This window comes from Maniola jurtina, chromosome 4 (assembly GCF_905333055.1).
Source record: "Maniola jurtina chromosome 4, ilManJurt1.1, whole genome shotgun sequence".
Classification (NCBI taxonomy): Eukaryota; Metazoa; Arthropoda; class Insecta; order Lepidoptera; family Nymphalidae; genus Maniola; species Maniola jurtina.
In genome coordinates this window covers 15,250,749-15,260,531 of record NC_060032.1, presented here as the reverse complement: position 1 = coordinate 15,260,531, position 9,783 = coordinate 15,250,749, and positions in this window count along the sequence as shown.

Genomic DNA, 9,783 nt, shown 5'->3' with positions numbered 1-9,783 from the left:
TTCCAAAACAGGTTTTTATTTATTTTTATGCATAATAGTGTTTGATTTATCGTGCAAAATGTTGGAAAAATACCCGAGTACCTACGGAACCCTCAGTGCGCGAGTCTGAGTCGCACTTGGCCGGTTTTTTTTGTGGTATCGACCTTATCAGTAATCACCTGTCTTCGTTTATGCTAGCGTTCGGGTTAACTACACTTTGTACAGTAGGTAATGAAAGTAGAGTCTACGAAATTGTCTCAAAACCATGGTCTACGGCGGCTCTACGTAGGCTTTTAACCGACTTCTCACGAAGCTGTTATACTGTTAACCTAACTACCTGTAAGCGGTGCATGCATAACATTTAAAAATTAAAAGTTATTGTTTCATAAATTACGTGAGAATGTTTAATTAGATAAGTGGGATAAACGGAAATGAGTTTTTTTTTTATGAAAGTGACATTAATATGAAGCACATAATTTTAATCTAATAAATACAGGAGTCTAGGCTCCGAATATGATTTTGTCCCATTCGGTGTCGAGACCCTTGGTCCGGTGGGTCCTAGCGCTATAAGGCTTTTTAGGGAAATTTCAAAAAGGTTAGTCGACATCACAGGAGACCGAAGAGCTGGCAGCTACCTCGGACAAAGAATTTATTAGTCTAGCCATCCAAAGGGGGAACGCTGCCAGTATCTTCGGAACCTTGCCTAAAGGGACTTCTTTTAATAATTTAATTTAGTTAGGTATTATATTATATTTTTTAAGGTTTTTAGTTTTAGGTTCTTTGTTTTAATAATTTAGATTTTAGATGTTTAGAATAAATTAATACCTATGAAGTAAAACGTAATTTTAACTTTTTTGTTAGGTCTGCTTTAGCAATCTAGGTTGCAGCCCCTAACTTCAATTCCAGTTGGAATTTATGCCAAGTATCCTCTAGCAATAAAACTTGCAGAAGTCACCTGTTATTGTCACTTCAATGTCAATTTCTGCAAGCATTAGTATACATACGAGGGAGAAATCTTCTCAAGATACCCAATCTCTTTGAGGAGAGATCGGGTTATGTGGGATTTTCTTTAGATAGATTTTTTTTATAATTAGAACTTTCAGTTTCCTTGTTGTGACTGTTTATACACAGTGCAACTTGCAAGTGACTTGCCAGAGATAATTTCTTCAAGTTTTATTGCTATTGTACACATAGGGCCAATTGCACAAGGAGACTTGAACTGACCGTGCACACAAATTTTACTCTCAAGAGTTGCAACGTCAGTCAGATTACCTAGAAGGTAGTTAGGTGAGTGAATGGAATTCTACTTATTGCTGATTCTTTCACATGGGAACAAAAAAGTAGCAAATGGATACTTTAAACAATTTTTATCGCTGTCACAAGTGATTAAAGAGGACAGTATCGCGTATCGATGTCGAAGTGTGAGGTGAGGTAGCGCGGGCTCGGCTTACGGACACTGATACGTTAACCAATAGTTTAACGAGCACATATCGTTTTACGATTGCCCACTTAATGTAGTTTCATTTTCTGATATTACAAAATATAGATAAATAGGTACCTACGAACATATGAATGCAAGACATTCGCTGTCAGACCACAGCTGGACATAGGTCTCTTGTAGGGATCTCCACACGCCACGGTCTTGCGCCGCTTGATTCCAGCGGCTCTCTGCAACTCATCTGCCCACCTGTGGGCTGTGTGGGGCCTTCGGATGCAAGCTCGCCATTCAAGTGCCTTGGGATCCCAAGGTTTATCGGTTTTTTTAATTATGGACCCTGCCATTGCAGCTTAACAACCCGCTGAGCTACGTCGGTTACTCTGCTTCTCCTACGGACCTCAATTTTGATTTGATCACGTAGAGAAACTCCAAGAATACCTTTCTCCATCGTCCGTCGAGTGACTTTGCTTGTATGAGGACCATGTCTCGGATCCATATACTTATCATCACTGGCAACTCGGATTGAGGAATTACATGACCATTGTATTTGAAAAATTATGAAACTTTACGATATATGACCAAAAATCGGACCTCAATCGTAATAGGCAGTACGACCAGTAGACTAGTCACGCGGTTCACCCGATGAGCAGTGGTTAGTCGAGATTACCGTCGTTTAGCAGCGGGCTGCGTTGATATGATGGTTGAAACTTTACGATGTTTTGACCAAGAGTCGAACCTCAATCATAATAGGCAATATGACCAGTAGACTAGTCGCGCGGTTCACCCGATGAGCAGTAGTTAGTCGAGATTACCGTCGTTTATCAGCAGCCTACGCTGATATCATGGTTGAAACTTTGCGATAGTTTGACCAAGAATCGAAAATCAATCATAATAGCAGTATTTAGTCGAGATTACCGTCATTCACCAACGCTGCGCTGATATCATGGCTGACACTTTACGATGGTTTGACCAAGAATCGAATATCAATCGTAAAAGATATACGACCAGTAGACTAGTCGCGCGGTTCACCCGTTGAGCAGTGGTTAGTCGAGATTACCGTCGTTTACAAGCGGACTGCGCTGACCGCAACACACACATGCAGGCTATGTAAAACCAATAAGTGGAAGTTCACTCGGCATTGTATTACACGCATAGTTCATACTTACGTAGGGACTATAATATAGGATGGTTTAGTGGTTGAAGTCTTACGAAAGAAACGCTGGTTTGAATCTGATAGACAATCCAATTTAGTTAGAAAAAGCGGTGATAGACCATAGTCTGGTGGTTAAGAATTAGGACGTTGGTCACCTATTACAGGGGTCCTGAATTCGATCCCAGACACGCACCTTTAACTTTTCGGTGGGTGCTATATGAGTTTTAGTTTATTTAAATATGTTATTATGTTTTACATAATGTTTTCGAAGGCGTATGAAGTCTGTCAATTAGCATTTGACCGGCGTGGTGGACTATGGCCAATGGTCAAAACCCTACTCATTCTGAAAGGAGATCCGTGCTGATTTTGATGGACAAACCCCTAAAGTACCTACATACTGGTCTCGTCTGAGCAGACCACAGTAAGGTTGATTCCGGAAAACCTGCATCAATCATTATTACAATCGCAATTGTGGTTGGCTGAATTTATGGTATTCTTGTTGCAACGATGCATTGTAGCCAATAGTGAGCGAGCGTCAACCAATCAGAGGTGATTGCGATCGTCACACTGTAGCTGTCATTTTACCGCACTCGAGCACCTGACTTAATTTCTAACGACAAACCTGATCCCGAATGGAAAACAAATGAATTATAATCTGTGGTTGGCATTCCATCTGTATGTTTATCTGTGTCTAATAGGGTATGTGAACACGTCTCCCGATGCAGTAAGCAGGAGTTTTCGACCCATTGAGCTGACGGCGCAGTGGAGATGGGCGGACTTGATGGGAACGCGAAGGGACGTGCAGTCGTTCTGCGGTCGACATCCACTGAAGTAGCTAGTTTCAATTTATTTTAAACTTAATTGGAACTTGATACTTAGGAATTCATTATCATGCTCGTGTCAACTGAGTGGCGTTCACCGCTGGACATTGGTTACTTGCTAGGATTTCCCTTGATGTTCGGCCGTACCTTGATGTTCCTTGAGTCGGCCGTGGCTAGTAACCACCCTACCAGGAAAGCTGTGCCGCCAAGCGATTTAGCGTTCCGGTATGATGCTGTGAGGAACCCAAAGAAGTATATGGGTTTAATGAAAACTGCTAAGTATACCTCTTCCAGGTTAGTCCGCTTCTATCTTAGACTGTATCATCACTTAGCACCGCTCTTGGAAGGGCTTATGTCCAGCAGTGGATGTATACCTACAGGTTGATGGAATGGAATATAAATAAATCTGTTTCAAAACCAGGCGAGGTTATAAAAACATCAAGTGATATTTTTCAGTGTTGCAGGTTTCTAAAAATTCACTGTCAATTTTTGGACAGACTTCATTCAAGACTGGAGCCCTCAATTGACGATCAAATTGTCCGCTCGTTGCTTTACAGTTTATATTACTTGAAATCGAAATCGATCAGCCGCAACGCGACCGCAAAGTTTCTAAATTTTAGCTCGTGATTTTCTCACAACATTGCCTACTATTAGAGATAGTTTGCATAGCCGGTAACCCGATCAGCTGAGAGCGTCGCGCGGCGGCGCGGGCGCAGCCAAGCGGACGACACCGTCTTCCTACTTATCAGTTTACGTGCACTCGATGGATGCTGACCAAATCAGAGAGCTAGATAACTTGAGCACTAGTCACACACCTTTTTTTGTTTACGGGGGAAATCTTCTGAAGATACCCGACATCCTGGGAAAAACATCAGCCACCCGATTGTATAAGAAAAACGTATTCATAGCTGTTATACTTATCGTCAAGAAATTCTGCCCTTTGATTGGCTGTGAAGAAAGGTGAACAGTGAATGAACCAGTCAAAGGGCAGCATTTCTTGACGATAACGATAACCATGAATACGTTTTTCTTATACAATCGGGAGGCAGGTTATGTAGGCTTTCTACCTATTAAGAATCGAACTTGGACCACTTGTTTGCTAAACCAATCACTAAACACCTAAAAAACCATAGGTTAGGCCTACTCCAAAGACTGTGAAAATTGACCTAAGTAGATATGGCATATTAGGACTTTTGGATACTTTTTTAATTGCCTCAAGTAAACCTATTAGTTTTTCTTCAAGTATGAGGTGTAAAAACAAAGTGTGCTAATAGTATGCTATATGAAACACCTATCTAATCTTTATGCATAGCTTAATGCATAGTAATAGCAACGGTTGGTTAATACATAGATACAATTGTGTTTACTGTTTAGTGTTCGTGCAACACCTATTTTGACTTATACCTAAGTGATAGGTATAGGGTTCCCAGAGACTAACTAGTCTAGCCCTAAAGCTAGTCTAGACCCCAGTCAGACGAATGATGGCAATCTGTTCTATCCTATCTGATCCTGACTGTTATAACACAACTTCATCAATGTTTTTGGGTTCTGTGGGTTCCTTCATGGCAGATAATAATATGAGGTACTTATCTGCTGAAACGCAAATTATGGGTTATCTGGAAGAGATCACTTTAGTGGCAAGGTCGCCATTTGATTTTTAAAGGTATTCTGTATTCTTACACTGTTATTTTGTGAACAAAAAAGATGTCTTAATAAATAAAATAAAAGTAAGAATTTACACGCGGCTGAAGCCTTCTCGTAAAAAAACGAATCCTAATAAGTCTTAGGTAAAAGAACTTCAGAGCTCTGAAAAAATGAGGTTTTCATTTAACATACTTTATTTAAATTGATAGCGCAAAAGAAATGGATAATTATAAGTACCTATGTGTCAATAAACAGTTAAAACTGTTAGCTAGGTTGTATGTAGCTCTTACTTAATTATATATTTTAAAAGCCGTAGTAATAAATGGATTCGTTTGAAATGGACGTTCAATTTTAAACATGCCAAAGTCAATAAAGCGAACGCTTTTATTTACATGATTTGTAACAACATAAAAGGGTAAATTTACATTCTGATACTCGCAAGTGCTACGGGGACTAAAGCGGCATTCGCTCCCTAAAATTTTAAAACATCCATTTGCATATGCTTTGAGTAAATAAACGACACTTCTGGAGCACTTTGGACTGGAGGGGGTAAAGTGGGGGGGGGCTATTAAAATCTGTTAAGTTGTTATCTCTTCACACCACTCTACGTATTCCTGTAGCGTTTATGTTTTTGGAGATGTAAGAGTGAGTGCACACAGACAAAATGTAAAGAAGAATGAAACATTACTTGATTGAGGTGTCTTTATGTCTAAGATTCATACCGCTGAAGTTTTTTGAAAGAATTTAAATAAGTATCACTTGCTTTAACGGTGAAGGAGGACTTCATGAGGAAACCTGCATGCCTGAGCGTTCTCCATTATGTTCTCAAAAATGTGTGAAGTCTGTCAATCTGCACGTGGCCAGCTCTCATTCTGAGAGGAGTGACGTGCTCATTAGTGAACCAGCAATGGGTTAGTGATTTCAAAGTTTGAAATTGGAATTAGGGTGATAATACGAATAATTTGAAATAGGTACACAAACATATTTAGTACAAAACTCAGGTTCTATAAGACCCATTTTGACCAAAGTTTGAGAAGTATTTACCTATGTGTGTATTAAAGTATAGTTAATTATACCTTTGAACTGCGAAAGTTTCCTCTCAATCGATCCCGTGATTGTATCTTTGTTGATATTTTTAAAAATTAGACAAACTACTTAAATACAAATTTTTTAATAGTGGATTTATGATTCGGTGACAAATTGTCGTAGGTACACACAGAACGAATAGTATCTGATTCTTACTGAGTTAAACGTGTCAAACCTTTATCTATTCACATTTATTTATTTTATTTTTATTTTTTATGGAGACAAACAGTATTAAAAATAAACAAAAGGTAGCACAAATACAAAGCACACACACCACAACAGTCTCCAACGAAAAGTTATCACAAAATTAAAACACACAATAGCCGGGTATAAGAAGGTACATAGGGAAAAAACAGAAAATAGGTAAATTACATAAATAATAAAGCAAAAAAAAAAACAAAAACGAAACAAAACTGACTAGTGAAGCTAGTCAGTTTTGGATATAATGTCCCTAATTGCAGATTTATATTTATGAGGAGAGAGATGAAAAATATCTTAATTTGAAAATTGCTGATTGAACTGGTTGCAACTTCTTCTAATAAATGTGTTGGTAGCATGCGGTAAAAATATAAGTATGTACCACGACACGTATAGGTAACACGACTTTGCAGTGTAAACGGGCCTTAAATCCCAAAGCTCTCACTACAAAAAAAGCTTAAAGCTATACAAACGTAGGCGGTAATCAGTTCATTGATAAATTTGCTTCACTAAAACTCTAAAAGGCTGATTTGCATACGTTTACGTCTCTTAGTAGGTACGACCCGAGCGAGGGGGTAAGGTTGGGGCGGGAAGGGGGGTAATCAGCGTAATACCAATCATGCAAATGCCGAGATCCGACTGAAAGCCTCAACCGGCTTGTTTCAGGAGTTAAAATGGAGATCCACTTAGCGGGGTACGCAACTCACATACGCAATTGATGGCGGCCTCATAGAATAAAACAACTTTATAGATGCTCATGTATGTCTGCGTTTCGTTTATTTTTATGTTAACTTTTCAAACATGTTTTTATTTATTTCTAATTTAATAAGTGTTTTAGAAACTTTATAGGTAATTTTTTTAAATAAATATCTAAACTTACGGAACTGCCAATTTTCGAAAAGTATGTTTTTTAAATACGTTTTTATAAATTAAAATTTCAACTACAAAAGCGAAATCTTCAGTTCCATGAGACCAAACTGATGGGATACGCAAGCTAGCTTCTGGCCGATTGCGGGAAAGCTGTATCAACCATTGCTGCAATCTCAATAGTTGTGATTGGCTGAATTTATGGTAAGTATGGTTTCTATGATAATGCATTTCAGCCAATGCTTAGAGAGTTTCGACCAATCAGAGTCACGACTGTCACATCAATCGTCAAACGGTAGCTGTCAAACTACGCCGGCATGCCCCCTGCATTTCTTATTCTCGATTGCGAAGTTCTGGGTTTCGACATATTTTAACTACATAATAGGTTAGGTACATTCCAATTTCTCAATCAATCAAACATAAACATGCCTGAACTCTGTACTAAACTACTAACAGCTGTTACGACAGTGAATATGAGTGACTACCCAGAATTTTGGAAAATATATTTGATTTGATGAGACTTCAAGTAAAATCAATTTAAGTCATGTTCTGTAGTTACTAGGTATACATTCATTAAAAGTGTAAATTAAAAATTTATAACACCCCCGACAAAGTATTTGAGTTTTCCAAAACATCATTTTCAAATAAATAATTATGTATCTAGGCAAACGTCCATCTTGATAGCTTGACATTTGTCAATTGACTTAATATTATGAACCTAACGGTTATCTAACCTTCTTTTCTACAAGAAAACTAGAAAAGAGCTGATAACTCTTAAACGGCTGAACCAATATTTTTGGATTATAGCTAAGAACACTCTCGATCAAGCCACCTTTCAAACAAAAAAAGTAAATTAAAATCGGTTCATTCGTTTAGGCGCTACAATGCCACAGACAGATACACAGATACACAGATTCACAGATACACACGTCAAACTTATAACTCCCCTCTTTTTGGGTCGGGGGTTAAAAATTGTAGGTAGTGCCAGAGTACATTTAGCTCTTTTCGCTTCTACATGGCACGTCTGTTCCTAACACATTCATTGCCACAACCGCGAACGAATACAACATTAGTCGCTCCTAACGAATTTAAACGCCGGCATAAACTGAGCTGTATGCTGCTAATTGGGGATTTGTAACACGAACTCGTTGGCTTTGCTTTGAGCGAACTTGTTAGCTACTTTCAAGAAAGCGTAAAGTGTAATAAATATTTTATCACGACGATTTTTAATGATTTTTTCATAGCTTAGCGCATGAGAAGAGCCCCTCCCTATACCTCCTAAAGAATCTAATGTCATAACAAATACATGGGGACTTCGTCTGTGTTGGCGTTTGCTGGCGCGCGTTCTGTGCCTTTTTAGAGTGTTTTTTTTGTTGGAAGTGACCGGTTTTTGTGTTATTGCTGGCGGAACTGACTGGGAGGCGCTCTGGAGGAGCGCTGCGCGTGTGTCGGCGGGCGCCGGCACGGACAAAGTCTATACTAATACATATAGTTTCCCTAACTTGTAAATGACTACAAACTTGACATTGGTTAATCAGTGTAAAGCCAGAAGAGAGAGAGAAAAAAAAACAAACACATGTTTGGTACATTTAATTCCATATACATACATAAGTAAACTGACTTCTATACCACGATGAGATTATAGATACAGAACTATTTTCTAAATCTAATTAGAAAAATATAGGCACTATTATTCCTATTGGAAAATTTTATATTAATTCAGGTATCTCCTATTGATAGATCCTACTTTAAACGATAGGTAGATACTTAGTATTTTTCTGAAAATATTTACTAGTAAGCTCTGTAGGTAAAGGGCATATAGGTAGCTTTTAAAGAAAGGACTTCTAGCATAGTCTGAAATAAGTCGATGTTAAATCTATGGCGTGGCATTAGGCATACCATATTCCACAGTTTGTTTGTTTGTTACATAAGAAGGTAGGTATAGTTTACACGTCTCAAATTGTTAAATTTTCTCGACAAAAGTTGGCTCTGCTAGGTTGCATGATGTACCCGAGACATTCATAGGAAATACTTTTATTCCGGAAAAACAAAAAGATGCCACAAGATTTAAAAAAAAAATCTTCAAAGTCGTGAGCAAAAGCTATTCTAATACCTATAGGGTGTTCTCTTTATAGTCGTAATTCTTCATTGCTGAGAGTCGTGAATCCTTTCCATAAATCACACATTATAGCAGGAGTTCTCTTGGGATAATAATGCGGTGGGTCCCCAGATCCTTCCTCATACAACTCGACTAGAAAATGAAATTTTCTATTCTTAGCTTGTACAATCTATAGTAGTGTTACTTGCTACAAAAAAAAATATGATTTATATACCTAAAGTTTTGTAAAGCCAATTTGCCACTTACATTAATTGATATGGGTAAAAATAATCTCGTAGATCGATAAAGATCAACAAACGTCTACCAAAAGTAATTACTAATTAGATACAAAATGAACAAAAGCTTTCGAAGTTTCAGCTGTTGTTAATTCCACTGCAGGGCAGTGGCTGGGTGGCTGTTTTAATATTAATAAAGGTAAGCATTAGTACAATTTATATTAATGTTAACGCTGCAACCTCTGTTATTTTATAATACTTAC